General features: G+C 28.8%; 1 protein-coding gene across 4 annotated transcripts in view; it reads right to left on the bottom strand.

Moving 5' to 3' along the window:
• LOC142332091 (uncharacterized) overlaps positions 1 to 26,632 on the bottom strand; it is a 56,724-nt gene that overhangs the window by 16,782 nt on the left and 13,310 nt on the right. Inside the window, exon 4 of one of the 4 annotated variants that reach the window (XM_075378303.1) lies at positions 23,894 to 24,059. The exons of 2 other annotated variants lie outside the window; for them this stretch is intronic. The gene's annotated coding sequence lies outside the window, so the exon portion shown is untranslated. Of the gene's footprint in view, positions 1 to 18,581; positions 18,757 to 23,893; positions 24,060 to 26,632 lie in introns of those variants that run through there. One more of the 4 variants, XM_075378300.1, reaches the window with a different exon arrangement.

Genomic DNA, 26,632 nt, shown 5'->3' with positions numbered 1-26,632 from the left:
CAATTCATTCTTAAGCTATAAAATCAAATGATGTCACCACATATAAACACATCCATCCATTACAATGTTGTCACAATACGATAATCTGCCTTAAGATAGATCCCTTGCACCATATCCGTAAACATTATTCAATATTTCCAGAAAACTTGATAGTTTCCAGTTCTTGATAATTTCCATAACCTTTTTTATAACAAGTATAATTTTCTCATCTGTTTTACCTCTGAAAATACAGTATTTATATAGCTGTTCTTCCCTAATTATATGCTCAATTTTTGTGATTAAGCTTCTATTTTTTTTTTTTTTTTCTTAACAACATTTAACTTTCATTCTGTTAACCTTCTCCATATCCTCTATAGCAATATTTCAAATGCCTCCTTTCCATCTCTCTTTTACTCACATTCATTTTCACATCTCGTCTTTTTCAATTTAGCCTCCGGAACCACTGTAAGGTATTACGTCTCAGGTTGAGACTGTACAAGATACACTGAGATATGATGCGATGTACAAGACTGTACATTCCTGAGGTGTGTGGTTAATTGAAACCCAACTATCAAAGAACAGCGGTATGTACGATCTAGTATTCAAATCCGTATGAAAGTAACTGCTTTTACTAGAATTTAAATCTTAGAACTCTCGACTTCGAAATCGGATGATTTGTGATGAGTTCATCGCTAGACCAACCTGGTGGGTTTATTCCCATTTCTACTTTCAAACATTTAACAAGCCATTCTTCAAGTTAATCGAAAGAACTCAAATAAATTCTTCCACAGCTGTTGCAACATATGTATTTTTTCACTTTTACAATCTTATATTAATAAGGCATTTTAATGCTTTTACTATTTTAATTGTTAAAATTTTCATTCTTTTCCAAAGTCACTCATCGGGGGATTATATTGTCTTCTATCCTCATTAGATGTTTTCTTAATGTTCATTATTTTGGCCAAATTCTGTCAAATGTTCTTCTAATCTTGAAATTATTTGTTAAATAACCGTGTCATCTACAAACCTTCTAAAATCTGTCTGTTTTCCTTTCCCCTATGTTGATACATATCTACGGTATCTGTACCTATAAAGCAACTTATCCCGACTGACTGACCGATTCATCAACGATCAGCAAAAACTACTGAAGATAACCGATGAATATATGTATACAAGTTTTTCTTATGGTGTAAATTACCACTAAGATAGGATTTTTTAAAATTCAGAGTTTAAAGGGTTAAAATTGAGTAACAGTGAAATTTACTTGTTTTTTTCTGTAAGAAATGAAGATATCAACTTTATTTTTGGTACGTGTAATTTTCAAAGACCGATTTCTAAATTTTTCGAAATTTGACCTTTAAAGGGATGAAGAAAGGTAAAAAAAATTTAAACGACTGCAAATTTTCCTAATTTCCGACTATACTAAACGAGATATTTCACTTTATTGGAGGCTTGCAAATACTCTTCAGATAAATATCAAAAAACAATTTTCGCTTTTTTTTTTAATTTCGAATTTTTAAGGGGTGCGACGGTATACGGTACGGCGGCTCAACCAACAACAGCCACCATTACTGTACGTACGTGACAACGCAACTGACTGCACCTGCCTCCAATTACTAGACTAAAAAACATAAAAGTTAATAAAATTTTTTTAAAAACGAGAAACGAATTACGGTCATCTTCTATTGGTGTTTGTCGGGTAACGCTAAGAACCGGGTAAAATACATTTTTACCCGTAACTGTTTACCCGTACAAAGTACGGGATAACCAGTTATAACTAATATTTTTAAGACGTAGGCCGACTATTTTGAAACCCACATTGTTAGATCACTCGGTTTCCGGTCCTGTACTGAACGGAAGAAATTGTAAGAAATTATAAAACATCGCTATTTTTTTATAAATTGAACAACAAGCTTTAATTTTTATTTATCATTATTATTCTCAAAGCACGAGATTAATTAAAACACTGCGGTATAAGGGGCAGAGCCCTCTGGTTAGACAGGAAGGGCGAACAAAGTAAGCCATGACCGGCTAAATATTACTTGACCGCGACGGAAAACACAAGCAACCATATAGCGCGAGGGGGATAGTTTATTATTTTCGAGCATGCAAATATTCCTCAAATATATATTTCATAACCACTCTGGAGGTTTTTTGGATATTTTAAGGAGTCCGACGGTGTACGGCGCGCGCCGCGACGGCTCACCCAATACGGTCAATCCCACTGTTACTATCTGTGCGACGCGATTGGTTCCACCTGTCTCTGGTTACTCGACTAAACAACATTAAAAAAAAAAAATTGACTGCTATGTGAAATGCAAGTAACCGTACAGCAAGAGCGAAGCTGCGACGGATGGATGCTATTTACGTGAAGTACAACCCCATACGTTTTCTCCGCTCATAGGCCTTCAAGAACCACACAAATTTAATTTCATGTATTTTTCTTTTTTTTCCAGAGGTTCCACATTCTTTTGGACCGTTTACTATTCTTTCTTCAATCCATTCTTATCGGTTGTTTTTTCTTTTCATCTATAGGAACCTTTAATTCAAAAAAGTTTTTTCAGTATTTTTTTCGATCTACTTTTTCTGCAACGTTGAACTTTTTGAGCTCTTCTTCAATCTGTTTAACATAGCCACCTTGAACTTTGTAATTCTAAAACTTAGTAAATTGAAAATTTATTTGTTTTGCCTTGATTGGTTCCTTCGGACCTGTATCAGTAGAGTTTTAGTCGTCGTTTTGTTATTTCCAGGTCTTTAATTTTATCATACATTTTTTTTAATTTGATCTCGGTTTGAGCTTCTTCTGTTCTTGGGACCATAAATACATTCTATATTGAGAAAGAAGAATATATATAGTTTCCATGCCGCCCATGATAAAACTGTGCCTTAATTCTGTATTTCAAAAGAAAAATAATGTTACACAAGAGGTAATCAATTTTGGCACTTAATTCCATTCTAAGACGCAACCCGCCCTAGGCAGCTAGTAATATTTATAGGGGGATGAATTAATATCCTCAAAACATTTTCCACTCTAAAAAATTTTTGTATCTCAATTTCTTTATAAACCCAAATAGAAAAACTTTAAATTCTTTAAAAGTATAAATATATACAATAATACAACCTTTAAAAAGGTTGTATTATTGTAATATTACAACCTAATATATACAATAATACAACCTTTAAAAAGGTTGTATTATTGTATATATTTATACTTTTAAAGAATTTAAAGTTTTTCTATTTGGGTTTATAAAGAAATTGAGATACAAAAATTTTTTAGAGTGGAAAATGTTTTGAGGATATTAATTCATCCCCCTATAAATATTACTAGCTGCCTAGGGCGGGTTGCGTCTTAGAATGGAATTAAGTGCCAAAATTGATTACCTCTTGTGTAACATTATTTTTCTTTTGAATGTGGAAAACTGACGTAACGAAAGTTAAATTAGAAATTTAGCTATAGAAATTGATACTAACGAATCGGATTTTCCGGTGTCTACGTTTTGCTTATAGTTCATTATTTTACGAAGAAAACAGTCATACGGTATAAATAAAAAAATTTTAAGTGGGCACCACATGACTTCCTTGTACGCCTATTAAATTACATATACACATGCTTTTTAAACATGAAAATTTTATTTCGTTAATAACTTCTGATTATTATTGAATTATTATTTATTGTAATTTTTTTATAATAAGAGGTTAATAATTATTAATAAATCAATATATTTAAATTAAAAAAAAAAAAGTTAAAAAGAAAAAGGAGATGAAGTCTGATTGGAACCTATGACCATAAGTACCCTTATTATATATCATTGAAAATCTCCCAATAAGGGCTTGTTACTGCAGTTAAGTAAAAGTTCAAAATCCAAATTTCTTTCGATTTTGGGCTTTTTTGGACACTTTTGGTCCAGTCGTTGCAACCAAAAGGTTAAGTGCACAACTAGATGTTACGACAGTCCTAGATCAAAGTTTCAACATCCTACGGATAATCGTTTTTGAGTTATGCGAGATACATACGTACGTACAGACGTTACGCCGAAATAGTCAAAATTGATTCAGGGATCGTCAAAGTGAATATTTCCGTTGAAATCTGAAAACCGACATTCATTGGGATCACTTTACTTCGAACAAGGAAGTAAAAAGTAAAACATATATATTAAATCAATTTTTTTTTCACAAAAAATGTTTAATTCATTTTAATATTAATTAATAATAATAATTAAACTATAAATAAATAAATAAAATAAATCGGATAAAATATCAATTTAATAATACAAAAAAACCTATTTATTTTTAAAATTCCCGTAATATTCGTATTACTCATGCTAAGTTTTTTGAAACCCGATAAATATCTTGAAACGTAAAACATTCTAAGAGTTAAAATTTTATATTTAGAGCAACAGTTCAACACATTCTTTCTGTAGTATTAGGCTGAATCAGAGCCCAATATTTAGAAATTGAATCACAACTTATCATCAAATCTAAAATAACAAAACAGCCGACTCGATAAAAGAGTGAGTGTGCTTTATTTATAACGCACATAGACGCATAAATTAAGACAGCTTGTTTTGTGATATCTAACATACTGTACTATTAAACAAACGTGTAAAAATACCACAATCGTTATAAAGAATAATTTTCTAAACTCTTACTTATAACTTATCAATAAGTACGTTAAATACTATCGACATAAAACACCTATCGCTGGTGAAAATGACACAGATATTCCCACGAACAAGTATACCGTGCCGGGTTTACTAACGAAAGTACGGATTGAAATTACCCTAATAAATATCGCTTAAAGAAAATACTTAAACGTTTAATAGTACACATTAATTTGTTTGTTTAACCTGCATTTAAAGAACTCATCACGCGGTAAAAAATATGAGATCTAAACGTATTTCCCAGCTTTAAAATAAACGTAAAACCGTAATTGATCATTAATGTTTATAATTACCGATTTCATGGATCGTGAATAATAGGGCTTACGTTTGGTGTACCATAGCACTTGCTACAGTTTCATGACCGATATGCTTTACCAGTACCTGTTAGTGTATGCTTGAATATCTTCATTTTTACTTACCGGTACAATCGTTAACGATAGTCTCTCTTATAAATTATTATCAAATGTCTTGCATTTTTCATAAATTTCCTTTTTTTGAATCGTAGCAATCCAACGGAAATTTTCCCACAGATTTTCAGAAAGCTATTTGCGACTTAAAAAAAAATCATCCAAACTTCAGTTACCTTATTTATCCCCACCGTTATTAAATTCACCATACCGATGGTGCAATAGAAAAAAAGGCTGACTACACAGTTGTAGGACTTACCCGACACGCGACTTTGTGGGTTGTTTCTGACGCAAGGTTTACGCAATCAACTTAATTTAAAATATTTATTATTTTATTTAAATACAATAAAACGATAAACTAACTAAACTAATACGACTTCACAACTTGCATACAACAAATTTCGTTTGTACGGTCGCCAGACTGGTGTAGCCGCGAGGCTTAACGCACCAGGTACCGAGTCGACCAGGCGATCGAGTTCGAGACCCGGCTAGACCGAATTACTTTTTTACGCTTAAATATTATCCATTTATTTAATTCTACTGTTCACCTGTGACGTCACAACATAGCAGTAGTTTAGAGCATTTTTTGGGGGGTGGAAATGCAATTTTACAAATATTTTTAATTTTTAAATGTTAATGCGCCTAAGAAAAATATGACCTTAATTAGGGAAAAATTCAAGATACTGAAAGTGACCTTACTGTAAAGCCTCACTTCCTTGACCTTTTAAGTTGAAAATTTAATGGCATCAATGCCCCATATATAGAAGAAGTAATCTGATCAAGTTTGGTCAAAATCGGTCATGTAGTTCTGGAGATATAAGGTGATGTAGAGGTCAACAACGGACACGCACGCGCGCGCGTACATACGAAAATTAACATCCGATTTTTTGGGTTCTCAGGTGTCAAAACATGAAGAACCGGTAAAAACAGAATATGCCCAAATTGGATCGATTACAATACTTTCCCTTCTACAGTTATAGCGCTCTCTAGAGGAAAGTAAAAATAAGAGAAAATACGTTATTAATCCACAAATAATTTCAGGTATGATTCACATCAAATTTCTGTTGTTAATCCAAGGATAAAGACATCCATTGTGCCCGTGGCGAAGCGGGTATAGTCTCAGCCTTTCATCCGGAAGTACCCGGATTCGAATCCCGGTCAGGCATGGCATTTTTGATACGCTACAAAATTTCAATTTCCTATTCTCATGCAAAAGCTTTCAAGCTTATACGGTGAATCAATCATAAAAAAAATTAATCTAAATATAAACGAACGTAAATGTTTTTATCATCAGTTTTTTAAAAGAAAAAGCTTAAATTTTCAGGTTAACCGATTCAGATTATAGAAGAGTTTATAACAAATACTTTACAGTCTGTTCTCCTATACAATGATAATAACGTGTAACTGGTTTTTCCATTTATTCATAATTACAATTGCCTATTAATAGAAGACGGTAAAAAGTATAAAATCCCATTTATATATAATTATAATTAAAACAAAGTAATTCTCTTAGAAATTTTAAATGATCAGCACAACTATAAATAAAAAAAATCATTTTTATATAAAATGATTACTGACCGAACTTGGCAACAGACCAATATGAAAATATTCTTATTAAACAGTCTCCTGTTTAGAACATTCATTTCTTCTAAATATTTTTTATTTTAAAAATAAAGAACGGCAAAAAAATGTAACCAAATTAAAGTGCTATTGAAATAATTTTAAAAGCCATTCACGTCGGAATACTTTCTTTTATATTTTTCATACGCTTCAACAAGTATGAGTATCTCAATAGTTTACGTTGAATATTCTGCCATCCCACATGATATTCCAAACGTTGCCTACCTGCATAATTTTCCTAATCTACCTGTCCTTCCAATATCAAAGCGACGATTCCGGAATGCCTTAAGATGGGGCCTATAAGTCTCTTCTTTTAGTTATATTATTCAAATGCTTCTTTCATCAATTTGCCGCAATACCTCCTCATTTGTCACTTTATCCACCTGATTAACATTCTCCTATAGCACCGCATTTCAAAAGCTTCTAAACTTTTCTTCTCAAGCATTTTGATCATCCAAGTTTCACTTCCATATAAAGCTAACGCTCCAAACATATACTTTCAAAAATTCTTTCCGCACGTTTAAATTAATTTTTGATTTAAGAAAATTATATTTATGACTGACTGCATCAAGCCCCGGTTAGTTTAGATATTCACTGTAGGATGAGAAGCATGAATGGAGAACTCTATGATGATGGAGCTTTGGATGCGGGAGGGTGTAGGCATTGACCTCGCTCCTGTAGCATTCATCACACACTTGATTGCGAAACATGAAAGCTATGTGACAACCTTCTGATGCTTAAAGCAGGAGATACTTGTACTGCATTCAATATTCTTTAGCGTTGGCATTTCTTACAAAATGTTCGTGACTAGCATCGAACATTTGACACTCAACTTAGTTCTTCAGTTGTTATTGCCAATCTATAATAAATTAATATGTTTTAAATTTCTTTCAAATTTATTTTTATAATTTTATGTACTGCGGCTAAACTAATATAAAAAAAAAAAAAATCATTTATAACGTTTTACCTGCTATCATTAATGAAAAGATCTTTAATAAAACTCTACTATTTATAATAGTTATGAAAACCTTCAGCTTTCTTAGCCATAGCGTAAAGCTTATAAAACCTGCTGTACCTTTTTTATTTATTCATACTGGTAGAATTTTTTTCCAAATATCTACATCATTTTTACCCACTTCTTGCATTATTTTTAACATTTTTGTCTTTAAATTTATAAATGACTACTTCACAAGCATCCCTTAGTGAATTTAACCGATGAGTTCAAACAACTTCATGGAATGAAACATAACATAAAACTGTTCTTATATGTTAACAGGATACCGTTTAAATATATTAAAACTTAATTCTGTAATATGAATTACATAAATAAGGTATTAATTTAATTTTAATTGAATCGCATATAGTTTTGATAAATTTTATAATTGACATTGTCGGAAGAATGAAAGCTAAGAAGACAGTTCACTAAACAGTCACCCATATTCTAAGTATAAGACACAATATGCATATGTGGGAGGTCTAACAGCACGTTACTAGTGAAAGTAAGACAGTAATACTTACAATTTAATAGTTCTCCATTATACAGTTCAGTGAATAGTAATTTAGTTTACTTTGTACTCCAGTAACACTCATTTAATTTTATTTTATTTTCACTTCGGTTTTTGTTTTATTAACTATATACCCAGAATATAATAAAAAAAATCTATCTCATACCAGGAATAAAATTATAACAATTGCCGAAATGGATATTTATAAAAAAAAGGGTACATTTAACCTGTTTATATACTTAAGTCTTTCATAAAATAACATTAACTGTTAATAAATAAATGACAATTGTATTTCCAAATTTTTTCAGAAATGATTATTTTTTTATAAGATGCTCACCCAAGAAGGATGTTTTGTGCTTTTATTTCTTTATTCCCCAGCTAACCAATAGAAGTATGTATAAAAAATAGTTTATTTACATTAGTATTTAACCATAACAAGGCATAGTATTTAGATATGTAAACAATTTTTTTTTTTATTTTAATAGCATGTGGTATTAAAAAAAATTATAATACTACACCGAAGAGATAATCAAAGCAATGAATAGAATAAGAGACAATAGATGAATTATCATCAAAAATACTGTCTATATGGTTTATTCAAGTACTGCGTCTAAATATAATGGGGAAGTGAAATTAATTTGTTTGGTAAATGCGTATAATGTAATTGTGTGTGTTTTTAGTGAATTTTAAAACAAAATAATACGTTGTTTTTTTAACATAAATGAAAACAAAGGAAAATAACAATTAATATTCTAAGAGTTTCTAGATTATAAATTAAAGACTGTTTATTACACCCAAAACGCAATTAAAAAATAAACTACTAACATTGTAATCTAAATATTATACATAAAAGCAAATGCCTATTTCTTAAATTACCAAGACTCAATAGCTCATCTGATTTTAAAAAATTTGCAAAATGATTTAAACCTAGTTCTCAATCAAGCGTAGGCTATATGGGTCTTAAAAAAATTCCTTGAGGTGCCATATGCAAGGTAACATTTTTGTGTTGTTTAAACAAATTTTGTCTATAATATTTTCTGATACTTCAACATACGGGTATTTTTCTGGTTATTGTTATCATCTGAGACAGATATACAAGCCAGATGCTGCCAACATTATGATTCGCCTCCTATTTCACCTGTACTCCTCACTTCCTGCCACTAGGTTCTCGCTGTTCATTCATTATTATTGAAACAATGAAAATCTGATTGGATAGTGAACATTACTACAATCTTCAAAACTAAGTTAGTAAAATTCTCACAACTTTTAGTGTTAATAAATTTAGAACATTCTAGTGTGTAAAGACATTTATTTCACAACACTTAATTTACTATCTACCTAAATTTAAGTTTATCTGGTTTCTGTTAATTAGCATGTTAAAGCACTTGATAAATGTCTCTAACCTTGTTTATTTGTAAAGAATTTCATCAAAGAGTATAGCATATTTCACAGCCATCACAAAAATACTTCACATTCTGAATCATAAAAAAATGTCTAATGCAATATAAATCAATAAAATAAAGATATAAGTGTGTATTGCAATATGCGACAAAAAAAAATATAACCTTTGATCAGATATATTTTACAATTCATCCGATGAAAAAATATTATACATTTATAAATAGCATTATAAAACTATATACTGTAATGTTGCTTTTAAAAATTGTTCAGGGCAAAAAATCCTACCTTTAGCAGGAGCCAAAATAGAATTATTATTTTTTTTTTAAATTAGATTTTCTTTTTTTAAATTCAACAGTAATAAAATACTATGAAATATTTTCAAAAATAATTTTTGTATATAATTTTAGGATTTTCAAATAAACAACTCTCAAAAAAAAGGAGAAAATAAATAGTTTTAATAAAATATAAATTTCATTTCTTTCCATAAAGTGATAATTCATTCAGTCTCATTTACGAGGGTAATTTTTTTTCAAGGACCGATCGGTAAGGAAATTAAAACCACAGTGAAAATAATTTTTATTTTTAAAAAAATAACCCTCATAATTCTTATCATTATCGGGCATAAAATTCCAACCAATTGTATTCTTTAGTTTTTTAACCAATCATAAGGTGACCGTAATTCTTATCATTATCAGGGACAAAATTCCACCCAATCGTATTCTTTGTTTTTTAAGCAATCATAAGGTGAGAGTAATTCTTATCATTATCAGACACAAAATTCCAACCAGTTGTATTCGTTGTTTTTTTAACCAATAATAAGGTGAAAGTAATTCTTATCTTTATCAGACAAACAATTCCAACAAATAGTATTCTTTGTTTTTTAACCAATTATAAGGTGAGAGTAATGCTTATCATGATCAGACACAAAATTCCAACCAATCATGTTCTTTGTTTTTTAACCAATCATAAGAGAGAGTAATTCTTATCATTATAAGACACAAAATTCCATTGGTTATCATTGTTATCATTATCGAGCACAAAATTCCACCCAATTGTATTCTTTGTTTTTTAACCAATCATAAGGGGGGAGAGTAATGCTTATCATTATCAGGCCCGAAATTCCAACCAACCGGGTACTTTGTTTTTTAACCAATCATAAGGTGAGAGTAAATCTTATCATTATCAGACAAGTTTAATTTAAAATTTTTGATTTTATGCCTTGACATCATATTTTTACATATGTAAAAATTTTAATAAATTTTTCATATTTAAATTTTTTTTAATTTTTAATGTAACTGAATAAAAGTTTAAAAAAGATTAATAGTTTAAAACTGTTTAAATAAAGATTAAAAAGTTTAATAAAAATTAAAAGTTTTAAATTTTAAATTAAAAAAATAAATGCATAAGTTATTATATTTTATGAAGTGTCATGTAATTGGTGATGAATATATGAATATGTAATGCAGCTGATGATGCAAGTAAATCGCAAAAGCGCTCTTGCATATATAGTGGAATAAGGTAAGTCGAGCCATGCTAGTAACATAGTTCAGCAGACGAAGCTTTTGTATTATACTAGCAAATAATTGTTTGAATTTTGAAAATTGAACGACTGTTTGCAAAGATATAACATTTCCAAATAACTATGACTTATTAGATTGAGAGTGTACCTGATGCATACTAAAGTTAGCCTTCAACCGACTAACAAGTACGCCGTTTGAATTTTGAAAATCAGATAATTGTTTGCAGACAACTGCAAACAATTATCTGATTGCACCTCCCAAACAAACGCCCCAGGGGACCCTGCTTGTTACCAGTTAATGGGAATGATTGGTCTAGCCTCACAGATGTGCTTGCATCACCTCACCACTCTAACTTCACATGCAGTCCCCACGAGAAGCCCATTATTATTAAACAAAAAGTTTTTTAATTTATTTTATTTTATTTAACGTAAATCTAATTCTATTTTTGTAATATTACTTATTTGATTGATTCAAATCATTCAGTTCAAGCTCAACTACCGCAGTAATTGAGGCTCACAGTTCATAGTTCATTTAATCAATTTATTAAAGTTTATGCAACCGACAACTCTTCACACTAAAAATATATAAACTTGTACATATACATATTTATATAACCTATGACACTGCCATAACGTAAGGATTCAAACATAGGGTCAAACATCTAAATCAGTTCAGCCATTCAGCTGCTACAGTGGAACAAACATACAGCCTAAATACATTACACTCCTTTTTGGGCGGTCGTTAAAAGGACCCCATATTAAAACATCTGAATATTACTAAATATTAAACTAAATTGGCAAATGCAATTCAAATCTAAAATACTTTTCAAGAATATTCTAATTAATTTTGAATAATTTTAGTCATCCACAATCATAGATAAAATAGATATTTTTCTGTTTGCGGTATTAAAATTATTAAAACTGACAGTTAACATCATTAGTTCTCATATCTATCAGATACTGCTAAGAAAATAATTAATCATATATGATAAACTGTAAAACAACTTTGTAAAAACCCTCACAAGTTTTTTCCCTTGATCTACATGCACTATCCTCCTTATTGCAATGTACAAAAATACTTACTATTAAAAGCATGTATCATCGCTGCATTTATACAAAGTTACAGAAGTAAAGCTTTATGAGCGAGTGACATTATATCGCTGAAGGTATCAATAGAATCTAAACAGTTCACTGAATCCTCCCAATTAAATGTGAGCTAGTGAAAAGTGGATGAATTAAATAACAAAAATATAAAACATATTACAGATAAATTTTCTATTTCTTTAAAAGGATTTGTTTATTCAGACAAAAAGATCAAAGGGGCTTATAGGAAAATTTTGTAATTTTAAATATTTATATCTCTTTGTTAAATGATTACTCTTCTTTTTTTTCTATTAAAACAAATGGTATGTACAGGTTTATTATCGAGTTTTGTTACTATTCATAATTATGTGAGTTGAACTCATATAATTATGTCCTTTTTATTTTATTAATAATGACAATTCAAAACAATAATTATTAAAAATTACTTATTAAAAATAATAAATGAAAACAACATATGCTAAAAATAATTAAGCATATATCTGTTTAGTCTAAAATTTTAGTTATTCAGTAATGTGAAAGGTAATGCAATAAAATGGTAAATGATCTTCTCCCATAATCAAGCATATGTAGCAGCTGACATTATCTACACATGATATATTAAGCTTATATAAATTTTAACTTTTAAATATCTGATCTTTTCTTAAAATTAATAAAATGTTAAAGTAAAATAAATCTTTTTTTCAATTTTTCATTAAAAAAAGAGGAACTATACCTCTGTCTGTTCATTTGATGATTTTTTTTTTTTTTTTTAATTTGACTCCATCAGTGGAAGATTTACAAGCTACCTACCAGTTTTCATGATAAAAATTGCCTGTACAAAGATTTTAAGCAAATATATGACAACACCATGCATATACTCATACATACACAGACTGTACTTAACATAAAAATTTTACCCACGTATATAAATAAACTAGACAGACACGAAAAGTTTTGAACCATTGCAATATTTTTCCTTATATGTATGTATTTTACACAGTAATGGAATAAAAATGATTAGTTTTGAATAATTTCACCACCAATTGTCACGAAGAGACAAACAAACTGAAATTTTAATCAGAATTTTCCAATAAAAAAGTAATTTAAAAAAAAACATTTTCCTTCAAATAATAGCAGCTAATTCTGATCGTTCAGGTTTCTTTGAAAAAACACCATTTCATTACAAACATTAAAGACTCCCCCAAACAACATCGAATCAGCAATGATCAAATCTCTAGTCAGCAAATTCAAGTATCTCGGAGCCCAACATCTCAGAAATAGAAGCAATGATCAAAAAAGTATGCAAACTGCAATTTGCATAAATTCACCTAAAACATTTACAATAAAATATAAATCTCCATCTAATTGTGTAATTCTATGGCACAATATGTATCCATATGTACATAAAAATGCAAAAGAACAATAGATGGATTGACAATATCCAAAAATATATGCAAGAAATAAATATAACCAATGAAGAAAAACAAGGCCGGAACACAGTTTGGGACCAAATCAAGAATTTCAATGGGTTTCAAGAATTACCGAACAAGTCAACAACTTGGCATGATCTGGGAAGAGACAACAGCTCCATACACAAAAAATTACAAATTACTGAGTAAAAAGATTAAAAACTATACATAGTGTTCTATACATGTGTAAAAACTATACATAGCAGTATAGATGGCCTAATACAAACAAAAAAAAAATCAACTAATAATTAACTAATTAATTTCAATTAACATTTGTTTAATAAATAACTTAACAAATGGATGCAGCACTATTAGCATTATTAATAATTATAACTATTTTGATGCTGACCAAAGTTTAAAATGAGATAAAAGTATGTTTACTTTTAACAAGATTTAAATGTATTATTGGTGTACTTAAATAGTTCGAAATCGATTAATTGAAATATCTCAAATACACATACCCATTAATAAAAACTGTAATCTTGAAAAAAAATATATATATATTTTTCACCACCCATAGCATTACTTGCCAATTAGATGTTGGTTGCCCTTCCTTTCTAGCTTGTTTTTGCTAATATGAATAAATAAAAATATTAAGTTTGATGATAAACTAGATGACCCACAGTTGTGGGAATAATACTGATAAATAACAATTAAAATATAGAATTTACACCAAATATCTGAAAAAGAAACTAAATTACCAAGGATATAATAGTAGTAACTAAAGTATACAGATTTTTGACGAGGAAAATATAAAGCTTCACTACAAGGGGGCAAGGGCCTCGATCTATGCTAAGGATAACTGAAAAGTATCCTGAAAATCTGAAAGCAATTGATTGATTGGATATTGTGTGATGCTGTTACAGACAGAACCCACCACAAACATTTGCATTTATATATATTAAATAACACAAAAATCTATACACACAAATCATAACTAATAAAAATTTTTTTTTAAATTACTTTGAAAGGTCAAAATTGCAGTTTTAGTTTCAAATTTATTTTTTATGAACCAAAAAAAATTTGTTGAAAATAAAACTGAATATAATTTTTTTTTTAAATTAAAATTTTAAAACTAAATTTTTATTTCCTTATACAAGGTAAAGGAACTAATGTATTCGCAAAAATTTTGATTTTCAGATTTTAATGGAAATTTCCATTTTGACCATCCTTGAATCCATTTTGACTAGTTTTGGCATGACATATATATATATATATGTACGCACGCATCTTGCGTAACTCAAAAATGATTAGCTATAGGCTGTTGAAATTTTGGATTTAGGAATCTTGTAACATCTAGTTGTGCAACTCCCCTTTTGATTACAGTCGACAAAACCAAAAAAGACTATTTACTTTTTCAGTAATAAGCTGTTATAGAGAGCTTTTCAACAATATATCATAAGAGGTACTTATTTTCATTTGTTCCAGAGTTACAGCCAAATAAAATTGTAATTAATGAAATATTTGGATCTTACAAGGGAAAGGCACATCGGTTCAAATCCGACTTCATCTCTTTTTTTATTAATTTAACTATAGTGATTAATTAATTATTAACCTCCGATTGTAAAAATAATTTTACAATAAATAATAATTCAATAACAATGATAAAAAAAGAAATATGAAAAGATATCAAAAGTTAATTATGAAATAAAATGTTATGTACTTTTAATTTTAGAACTGTGTGTATATAATTTAATAGCCATACAAGGAAGTCATGTGGTGTCCACATCAGATTTTTTGATAACACATTTATTTGATTTTTAAAAAACTGTAACTGGCTACAAAATAAAGAACCAGATCCTTAAATCAATTTGTAATCTTTTTTTTATTTAAAAAGTTAAATATTTTAAAATTTCTTACATATTTATTGTTTAAATCTTTATTATTATATGGACCGATTTCAATGATTTGCCTTTTTTCAATCAGTAGAGGAATTTTCTCTGGTGGTTATGTTTTAAGTAGAAATTTTGTAAAATGATAATTTACATTATCTATAAAGACTACTTGAAGAAATTTTTAAATGTTTGGGAACAGTATTAGTTTGCTACAGCATAACAATAATGTAGTATGATACTGAAAGTCTTTTTTTTTTGTGAAAATTCAAAAAAATAATTGGAAAACTTAGGTAAAAGTAACATATTTCTCCATTTTGAAGAATCTCGGCTTGCTCAATAACAATTTTTTAAAACAATTTTTCTCAATTCTTTCCCTTATTTCTATGGAGGATATTCTTCCCTGGATTAATCCTGTGAATGGCTTGTTTTCATAATTAAAAAAGGCTAAAAAGATTAAAGAACTGAAAAAAATGATTTTTTTTATTTTTTGGGATAGTTTTTTTAAAGGTTAATTTTTTAAAGTTTTATTTCTTTTAATATATATTTTTAGTATCTGGATGCAATTATTGAAAATTACCTTTTTCCCAGATTTTTTATTATACATTAAAGGTTGCGGTTTTGAAAAAAAGAATGACTAGAAGAATTTTATATTGAAAATAATACTGAGTAATCTTGTTATAATAATGAATTCAAAAAGATCCCCAAAATTTATAATGAATAACTGCCACTAGATACATACACTTGTACATAAAACAAATGAAATTTAACGTAATGAAAACAGCTTCTGCAACAACCAAGACTATTACAAGAACATGCTATATTTGGTCATCTCAACATACACTCTTGTGACCAAACCAGAAAATTCTAACCTGTTCCAAACAAACTTCCTTCTGCTGTTTTGTTATCTCAGTTTTGTAATGAAATACATTATATATTCTTTGAACCAAAATTTTTAAAATCATACCAGAAGCTCACTGATATTGATTTATTGGGATAAGATGTTAAAAATTTACATGGACTTTTATTTAGTTATAATTCATTGATCGTAATTTCCTATGGAAAATGGAACAAATCATTATCCTTAACTCTAAGCTTAGTATACCTCATCACTGGGTCCTAGGCTTTATTTGAAATCCACGATAACATTATAAAGAACTGAACCGATCAGGTTAATCCCTGGCTAAAGTCTGCAGGATAACAAAAGAAATTGAAATACTCATAATTATCAAACAAAAAATTGAAAGAAATAAGTTTATGGAAGCCTATAGAATTGGTACAAGCTGTCTTATTCTTATTAAAGCCAAATATGTTTTACCTCCTCTACTAGGTTTAAGTTAAACTTCTGACTAACCCAATAATTAATCACCAGGGGAAGGCAAGGCAGTGTGTAAAAGACAAACCGTTCTAAAATAGTCATTTTGAAACATATTTCTATATATTTTAAGAGTAATTTTTCACTTTTTTAAACCACATTCTGAAACTATGATTTACAAAAACAGAGAATATACATTAATATTATTATGTAAAATGATTAAAAAATGTTAAAAAACAAATAAAAATATTATTTTTCTTTTCTATCTATTATACTAATATTGAAATGTGTACATACTACCAATCAACAGAATACTTTGATAATACACAGTTACATCACGCAGACCTTATAATATTCTATTTGTATATTCTTATCAGTTTAATTCTTACAAAATTAAAACCTGTTATTTCATTTCAATACCGAAAAAATTTTAAAACTTCTATGTATTATATTATATATATATATATATATATATATATATATACTTGCTTTAGAAAAAGTACATATAAAAAAAATTACTAGAAAATACATTTTAAAAAAGTCTTTATATAAGTTAATCTAGTCTAGGAAACACTTTAAAGAATAATAAAACCGATTCAAAAAAGTACCAAAAATCAAAAAAAAATAATACTCTATAAATCTTCTTTAAATTTTGACTTTTTAAAATTAATTCCATATAAATATACACATTATCAACACTAGCTAATATTTACCTTAATTTAGATAAAAAAATTTAAAGAAGGTTTTTAGTGCAATTTTCCTAGTTGTGTTTTTGTAAATTTAACTTTTGCATAAAAAATGGATTTGCTTAAAAAAATAAAATGTTCTAAAGAAAACAGCAGCTTCACAAGAAATATTAAAAATAAGAAATCTGCTTGATGAAAAAATAAAAAAGGAATGCTAATTTTCTTGAAGTTTTTGTGTGAAAATATTTCAATGTCACATGCACGCACGCAAAAATATATATATTTAAATTTTATTAAATAAACCACCTAGTACAGAATATTGAGATGAAACATATATCTTAATTTTTCATGAAAGTACTTTTGTGGGATCCTGCATCCTTAGGCATGACTGAAATAATAATTTATTAAATATAATTTAACAATACTGAAGGAATAGTATGAATCGTAAAAACATTAATTTCAATAATAATGTATATATTTATATATATATATATATATATATATATATGGGAGCAAAAGAACTCTTTCTGCCGAATAAAAAATCAGTGATCAAAATCAATGTATTTGGTTATTAGTAAAGCCTGAATCTACATTAGAAAAAATAAATTTATATGGATTAAATATCAAATCTCCTGATCTTCTAAAGTTGCTTACAAAATTGTATATATTCTACTACTTTTCAATATGTAAAATTCAGTAGAACTTAATGTAGTTTTTTTTTAGACATGTATAACAAAAATATAAATACAAAATAACATAAATCAACAATAAAGAACATTTATTTAAAGAGAAAATGTTTCTTTAGATTAAAACAGTTAAATTTATCAATGTAAATACACAAAATTAAAATGATGATAAATTATACATGATATAAATACTCCAAACACCTTGTAAAATGTTAATTCACTAAAGCAAACTACAAGCATTATATTTAAAAAAATTTAATTCTTAAAAAATAAAAACAATGTACAACCACAATATCATGTTAAAATCATAACAACATTTTATTTTATTTCTTTTTTTTCTATTATTTAATCATTTTTAAATTTGTAGATGTGCAACAATTATTAATAAATTTTAGAATTAATAAAAATAAATACATACCAACGTTAAGGACAATAAATATTTTTTTTAAATAATAATAAATCACAAACAAAATAAAAAACCAACAAAAAACAAACAGCAAAATACCCGAAATAACACTACAACACAAGTTACTACGGTAGAAGAAATGTTCAGAACTGTGTCTGGTTTTAGAGCATTGCAACATATACGATTTAAAGGAACAAGTATTAAAAAAGAAATAACGAAGAGAGAGGGGAGTAATGAGGAGGATAGGAAGTAATACAGATGAGAAGTAAGGAATGGAAGGGGAAAATGTAGTTTTTAAGATTAAGTAGAAGTGTGTAGTATATATCACTCTAGTACATGGAGGGAGAAATTTGCAGAAAACGAGAGATGTTTGTTCTATTTTAGTCTTAACAGAGAAACTGAGGGTGTTCTCTACCAATTTACACAATGTTGGTTATATGGATATATTACAAGTATGAGAAAAAATATCACATCCAGTAGAGTAGTCTAACATTATAATTTTATAGAGTAATTTTATAAAAACTAAATACAAAATTTTAAGTTATAAAATATAAATATTTGATTAATTATTATTATTAAAAATGTATATAATACAAACAATTACAAAAAAAAAAATCAAATAGTATGTTAAAAATTAACAAAAAAAATCCAGTACAATTGATCTTTGCAAGTTATCAACACAGACATTAAATGTGTACATAAATTGTTTATTTTCTCAAATTACAAGAGGCTGTTACCTAATTTGATTAGGTAATTAATGAAAAATATTTTAAATAGAACTATTTAAAAACACTAATTTCAAAAAACATCCAACAAAATAAAATAAATAACACTTTCTCAATTCTTCAAAATTTGACTTGAATCAGCATAAAACTGTAAGTTAATATATTGTTCGTTAATATATCAGTCTACAAAAAGGCAAATGGACCTACTGACTGATGAATGGCTGTGTCCAAAAATTCAAGAAACTGGGGTGTGAGTTGACCCAGTTCCTTACCGGAACTAGAATCCAGTATAGGTGTCACTATCTTACTGGATAGATATTTCACTTGTGAGTGTAGATGCTCAGACCCTCCATGGAATGTGATTATTGGAAGTAAGAGGATACCGTAGAACACTTGATATTCACGTTAACCAGTTCCTGCAGCACAGTGAAGTATGCAAGAGAGAATTCATCTTGCTTACTCCAGAGAACATCATCGCTACCATACTGCATACCAAACAATCATGTGACATGCAGTTTTCATGATGTTGGTTAAGATTATTTGAACAAAATTAGTGGATGAAGTCCAAGGTGAATAATCCCCTTTGAGTCTTCCTTGGAGAAGATTCCCAGCCCTAAAGTCGAGGTTAAAAAACACAAAAAAACTGCAGGACCAGATGGGTTCAAGGAGTGAGGCCAGCAGTGAAAATGTGGTGGTGACAAGTTACACAGGATGCTGTGATAATACCACAAGGTGAGCTTGGTATCCCATGTTGTAGAGGGCGAGGGATTTTAGTGGGTAAGTCTCCAAGGGAAAGTCCCATACACTAACATGGAGTTAAAGACCGCATGATGCCTATAAAAAGGTTTCCCTTCCAATGAAAAAAAAAGAAAAAAAACACTAACTTTTTTAAATTGGTTCTATATCTTTTAAAGTTTATTTTTTTAAAGCAATAAAATTATTAATTATAAAAGTTATTAATAGTTTTATTTATGACATTTGATATTTTTTTCATTTGTTTTTTTCTTCACCACCAATTTCAAACTACTATTTACAGTGATTCAATAATCAAATAATCTTTAAATTAAATTATTTCTAATTTCTAATTTATAAAAATTTATTTAAGTATTTTTCAACAATAATTTTATTACAGAACCCTACAATACATAGAAAGTTTCTTACATCTCTATACACAAACTGATAAATTTAATTTTAAAAGCTTAATTTATTTAACATATTTTTTTATCCAAAAGATTTTGTAGAATGTAAATAATATTTAAATTACTATTATAGAATATGTTGAAATTATCCTCTATTAAATAAAATATTTTAACAGACATAAACCAACTTCAAAGCACATGTAGATACATTTCATTACATTGACCGGGATGTCCCTTACATTATTATTTTCTTTTTCTTTGTTTAGCCTTCAGGACCACCATTAGGTATACTTCAGAGGATGAGATGAAATGACAATTTTTTACCATGTGAAAAACACCATGCCTGACTGGGATTCAAACCCGGGATTTCCAGATGAAAGGCTGAGATGCTACTACTCACACCACAGAGGCCAACTTCCCTTACATCTTTAGTGTCTGCTCATAAACCCTACAACATTCTAAAATTATCGATACACACTTTCAGACAGTTCCAATCCATTAAAAGAAACACGGGTTAGACAAATCTAGTAACTATGACCCAAAGATTTTTCAAAATTAATAAAGAGCTCATGAAGCATTATAATTGTTTTACTGGAGGTGGGACATACTGCATTTCTCATCAAAAAAAAACAGCAGTAAAATTCATTAACTTCAAGAACAGCTTCAAATTGATTGAATTTAGTAGTCCATATGCAATTAAAATAACAGTTGCATAAAAATAGATTAGCCTAACAATTTTCTACCGAAATATGGTACAACAAATCGATTTTCATAATATTAAACAGAATCTCATGAAATTAATTTGAATAAGCAATTTTGAATTGCTTATTCAAGCGAATTTTGAATAAGCTATGATGAAAACAAAACAAATATTATTACTATCTTTTTATCTACACAGGTAATTTAATTTTTTTAAAGTCTACGACTTAGATTATTACCTAGAAATACTTATTCGACTTATAATCACTGAAAAAACTCCTCCTTGAAAATACTGAAAACTCCTCACTGAAAATACAAGAAAAGTCTGTTTATACATAAAGTTGTTGCTACATTTTTCTGAATCAATTTGATGTTCTTTTGATTAATTTTATGCTATAAGGAATGAATGATCCACAAGCTTCTATGAAATGCTCTATAAATTGTAACACATTAAAAATCAGTAATTTAAGAAACTGACAAGGGTATTATGATGTTGCATGATAACAAACATCAACATTCAAACACTTTTTAGATAAGACACATCATTTGACAGGAAAATTCTGACAGAAATTTTCATTTACCCACCATACAGTTTGGATTTAATTTAAAATGAGTTTAATTCGATCAAAAAGTTGAAGGAAATTTTAGCACATAATTCATGAATAACAAATAGAAAGCTAAGCTATCAACCAACGATAAAATGTACTAGCAGCAAATTAATTTGATAGGGAATTTTTTTAAACTTGTGGATTAGCACAACAAATTTTTTAATGCTGACAATGATTAATCATAAAAGTAATATAGGGTGTATAATTTTAATTAAAAGAGAAAAGTATAATTGTATTTTTTTTAAACAATAATTGAATTTAAGTTTCAAGTTAGAATGTAGAGTATATGGTGTGAAATTATGTAACATATAAAAAATACCAAGTCTAACTGGAATTCAAACTTGGGACCTTCAAAATGAAAGGCTAAGACACTGCATTCTAGTTTTATATTTATTAAAAAAAAAAGATGTAAAATCAATCCGTACTGTAAAGAAAGCCCTCATTGGCTTTACTGTGAGAATGTAGTAATTAAAAAATTATTATTTTTAGTTTGAGCTGGAATTATGTTTAATAATAGAAGAAACAGTTGAGCATAAATCCTCCTACAAGGAATGACAAAGATTATAATGTATGAATCTGATAATTCAGGATGTATTAATTGAAAATGATTTCAATATTAGATAATAAGCATATAATGAAAAAGAGCATGTATCAAAACAATCAAATGACTAATAAACAGAAAAAAATATTGAAGAATTAAGGTTTTGCCATACATGAATGTCATTCATACTACTACTGTTACTTAATGTGAAAATGTGAATGACATTTGTGACTGAAGATAATGGAGGGGGAAGGACATTAGTTTGTGGTTGATGATTAATTCATCGTCTTGGTAATAACCCACGGTTGCCGTTGTCAATTAGTAGTACTAGAAAAGAAATAAAAGAAGACCCATGTCAGGTCATCCTCAATCTCTCTCACATTAATTATCTCTTTCTTTCTCAGTCTGTTTCTCAAATTGAAATTTATCAACTGGGAACTCTATATCCCTTCCTCCATAAGCATCAACCATTTTGTTTAGATTAAGAAAGCTTAATAGTTTAGAGAGCAATGAATAAAGTATAACAAATGATAAAAAATTGTCACATTATACCAACAGGAAGCATTTTGATAGCACTGATAAGGTGCTATTTAATCGGCTGGGCTTGCCCAAGAATTAAAACCTTGTGAATGGTTCTTAAAAGAATTATTTTATCTAGCCATTTGGCAGCCAGAGTTGGAAGCCTGACCAGGGTCATCAGCTTCAACCTTTTAAGTGACTTCAAAAACAAAAACATTTTGGCTTGCCAGCAGCATATGATCAGAGTCACGTCCTTGACCGACCGGTCATCATAATGAGGAGGCCTACACTATCAAGCATCTTCTTGTTACGACATCATCTGGGTCTCTTTCAACAGTGCAAGCACACTGTTTTCTAAGGGAAACTCCTGATTTACTGAATCAGTGTGCAATATTGGTCAGAATAACAATTATTCATATTGGTTTCCTGGCGTGATCCCTACACATAATTACAAAATCATCACTGATCCTTCCTGACAGCTTGTGACCTGGTGACTTGATTCATATCCTGCTGACAATATCCTGCCATATATCACAGTTTTCTGCCATTCGAATCAATGTGCCTAACATTTATCCAGCCATCTCTTCAATTTTGTCTACCCATCTTTTTAGCAGTTCTCCCGGTGACCTGACTGCCTTCGATTTTCCCCTGTACAACTAGCTTCTCAAGAATTTTGCCAGGCCTCTGGACTATAAAAAAAGGCAGAAAATGTGCTGGAAGCATATTATGAACACCCTCAAAAGTAGACCTAATCAAAATAGAAAGCTTCCAACTGGCTGCTTTACATAAGACTGGTAGTGCAGTAAAATAACTTAAGCATAATAATTTTTTTTAATAAAATAGATAATTATTTATCAGTTTTATAAAATATATCAAGTTTTATTTTTTCTTTAATAAAATACGAGGGTTATTTTATTAATTAATTACGGTCACCTTATGATTGGTTAAAAAACTAAAGAATACAATTGGTTGGAATTTTATGCCCGATAATGATAAGAATTATGAGGGTTATTTTTTTTTTCAAGGTCTGATAGGTCACGAAATTAAAACCACAGTGAAAATAAAGAATTTTTTATTTGTAAGAAGTACTTACATAGTTATGCTATTTCTCTACATAGTCGCCACTCTGATTTAGACATTTGTCGTACCGTGATACCAACTTTCCAATACCCTCATCATAGAACGGAGCCGCCTGTGTTTTCAGCCATGTTTCTACGCTGGTCTGCAGCTCGATGTCTGTGCCAAAATGTTGTCCTCTCCTGTCAAAGAAGACAACTTTGTGAAAAAGCCACAATTCAGAATAAGCAGAGAGGAATGTTGTCATCAGGCATTGTCTTTCTCCATGACAATGCTCGGCCGCACACTGCAGCTGTAACAAAGAAGCTTCTGCAGCATTTTCGTTGGGAAGTGTTTGATCACACATCATACAGCCCGGACTTGGCTCCATCCGATTTTCACCTCTTTGCTCACATGAAACGCTGGCTAGGACAACAACATTTTGGTACAGACATCGAGCTGCAGACCAGTGTAGAAACATGGCTGAAAACACAGCGGCTCCGTTCTATGACGAGGGTATTGGAAAGTTGGTACCACGCTATGATAATTGTCTAAATCGGAGTGGCGACTATGTAGAGAAATAGTGTAACTATGTAAGTACTTGTTACAAATAAAAAAGTGTTTATTTTCACTGTGGTTTTAATTTTGTGACCGATCGGACATTGAAAAAAAATAACCCTCATATTTTAATCATAAAAGCTGAGTTTATTTCATTTTGTTCTAATTGAATAATTACACGGAGCTCAATTTATAACTGAAATATATCCCAAAAATAAAATATAAACTTATATAACAATAAACTGATTATTATTCTATGCTTTTCAAATTTTTGTGTTTAAATCATCATGTAGTGAACTCATTTCCAAAATTTTCCTTTAATATTTAACATTTTTTTTTAAAAGTAAAAATGCCTCACTTTATATAACTTCATTTTATCTAGTATGGTTCTGGCAGGGCATTAGTTTATAGTTCATTTATAACTTCCACGCAAAAAAAAATTTCATTGAGAAAGCCCAAGAATATTTTCAGATGAATCTTTAAGAATAATAATAGGTTCAAAGAAGCAAGTCGAGCATAAATGCACTCAATATGGGTTCTGTGCTGTGCACTCCTCTAAGGAGTGTACAAATAGGCCCTCTGCGTAGATCTAACTCATAAATCCAAATTCATGGTTATCGAATACCATGCTTTGAAAAGTCTACTTTTACATTTTGACCAAGTTACTTAAACAATTTCTGTGCAACAATTAAACTCTACTCTTGATAAACTACCCTCTTCAACTTGTGCAATATGACACTCCCGGCCTGTCATGATTATAAAAGTAATTAATTTTTGAGCAGTAAACCAAGATACTTGTGGTCCCTTAAATTCAATGTGGCTGTTTCAGTTAAAACTTAATTTTGTGTATCTTACAGAAACGTGTAATTCATCTTAAACACAGATACATTAAATTTTTTTTCTACATCCTGCTTTCTTAAATGGCCAAAGCCATCTGTGCACTCTTCTTTAAATTAGGTATGAGTTCTTATACTATTAAGAAAAAACAGTCGTCTGGGAAGAACAAAGTAAAGTAAAAAAAAATGTGAAGAGTATGTGACAGCAGCAACTATCACATGATAAGATTAGTCTATTGGAAATTGATTCAACAATATACTAATCAAAGGATCTAGTTAAATATTCATTGCATCTAGTTAAAGTTTTCTACCAGTTATTATTTAAAAGCAAGTTATTTTCTATAATTAAAGTATGAACACCAGTAATTATTATTAACTGACAAAAAAGATATCTTATTCGATTTGTTTTTACAGTAACTTAACACCTAATCAAAATATCAATTCAACCCATTTACTTCCATTTGTTTGTTAAAATACCTTTCATAAAATGTTTAATCATTCACAGATCAAACAGAAATGAATTTCTAATATTTCCACCAGCAGAATGAATCAACATTTTAAAATTATTATTGAAAACTAGAACATAAAACTCATATATTTTACCCTGAAAGTTTTTACAAACAAAATACCACAATCCATTTTATATAATAAAAATAAAAACTTACAAACCTCAAACAATGATATCAATAAACAAATAAATTATGATTAAAAAAGAAAAGAAATATAAAAAATTACAAACTTAACAGACCTTGTTGAAACATGTTAAGAAATAACAAACAAACAGAATAGGTAAAAGAAACATTTACATATGTATGTAAATGTAAACATCTTGGCAGTGTATCTTTTATTTACAAACAAATAAATTTATGTTCTACTTCTGGAATACATCATCTAATAATAATATAATGTATATTATAAAAGGTTTTTTACTAAAAAAAAAGCCATTAGTCTCTAAAATAATAGCAAGAATGAAAACTTACAACTTCATTAATTTTTTTAAATTATGTTTTTTTTTGTAATTCAAAATTTTTTTGGGACTATGTTTATTTAAAATACAATAAAAAATTATAAACCAGATTAAAGCTTATTTTTCTACATTATTTTATTAAGAATGCAGTTTAAAAAATGAACACATGTTACCAATGTAAGCACAATGCGCAAACATTCCATACTTTCAAGACTTCTCAAAAATTAAATTTTTTTTTTTTTTTATCATACAACATTTCATAAATTATTTTTGATTCAATCAAAGAATTTTTATTAGGTACGCTTAATATTTAAATTTACGCAAATACTTGTATCTTAAATTTACTTTTATCTATGTTTCAAATTAATTGTTCACAAAAAAAAAAGAATAAATTTTATCAAAGCTTCAGCCATGT

Source organism: Lycorma delicatula, chromosome 11, assembly GCF_047948215.1.
Source record: "Lycorma delicatula isolate Av1 chromosome 11, ASM4794821v1, whole genome shotgun sequence".
In the NCBI taxonomy this organism is placed as follows: domain Eukaryota; kingdom Metazoa; phylum Arthropoda; class Insecta; order Hemiptera; family Fulgoridae; genus Lycorma; species Lycorma delicatula.
This window is presented reverse-complemented; position numbering and strand designations above follow the sequence as displayed.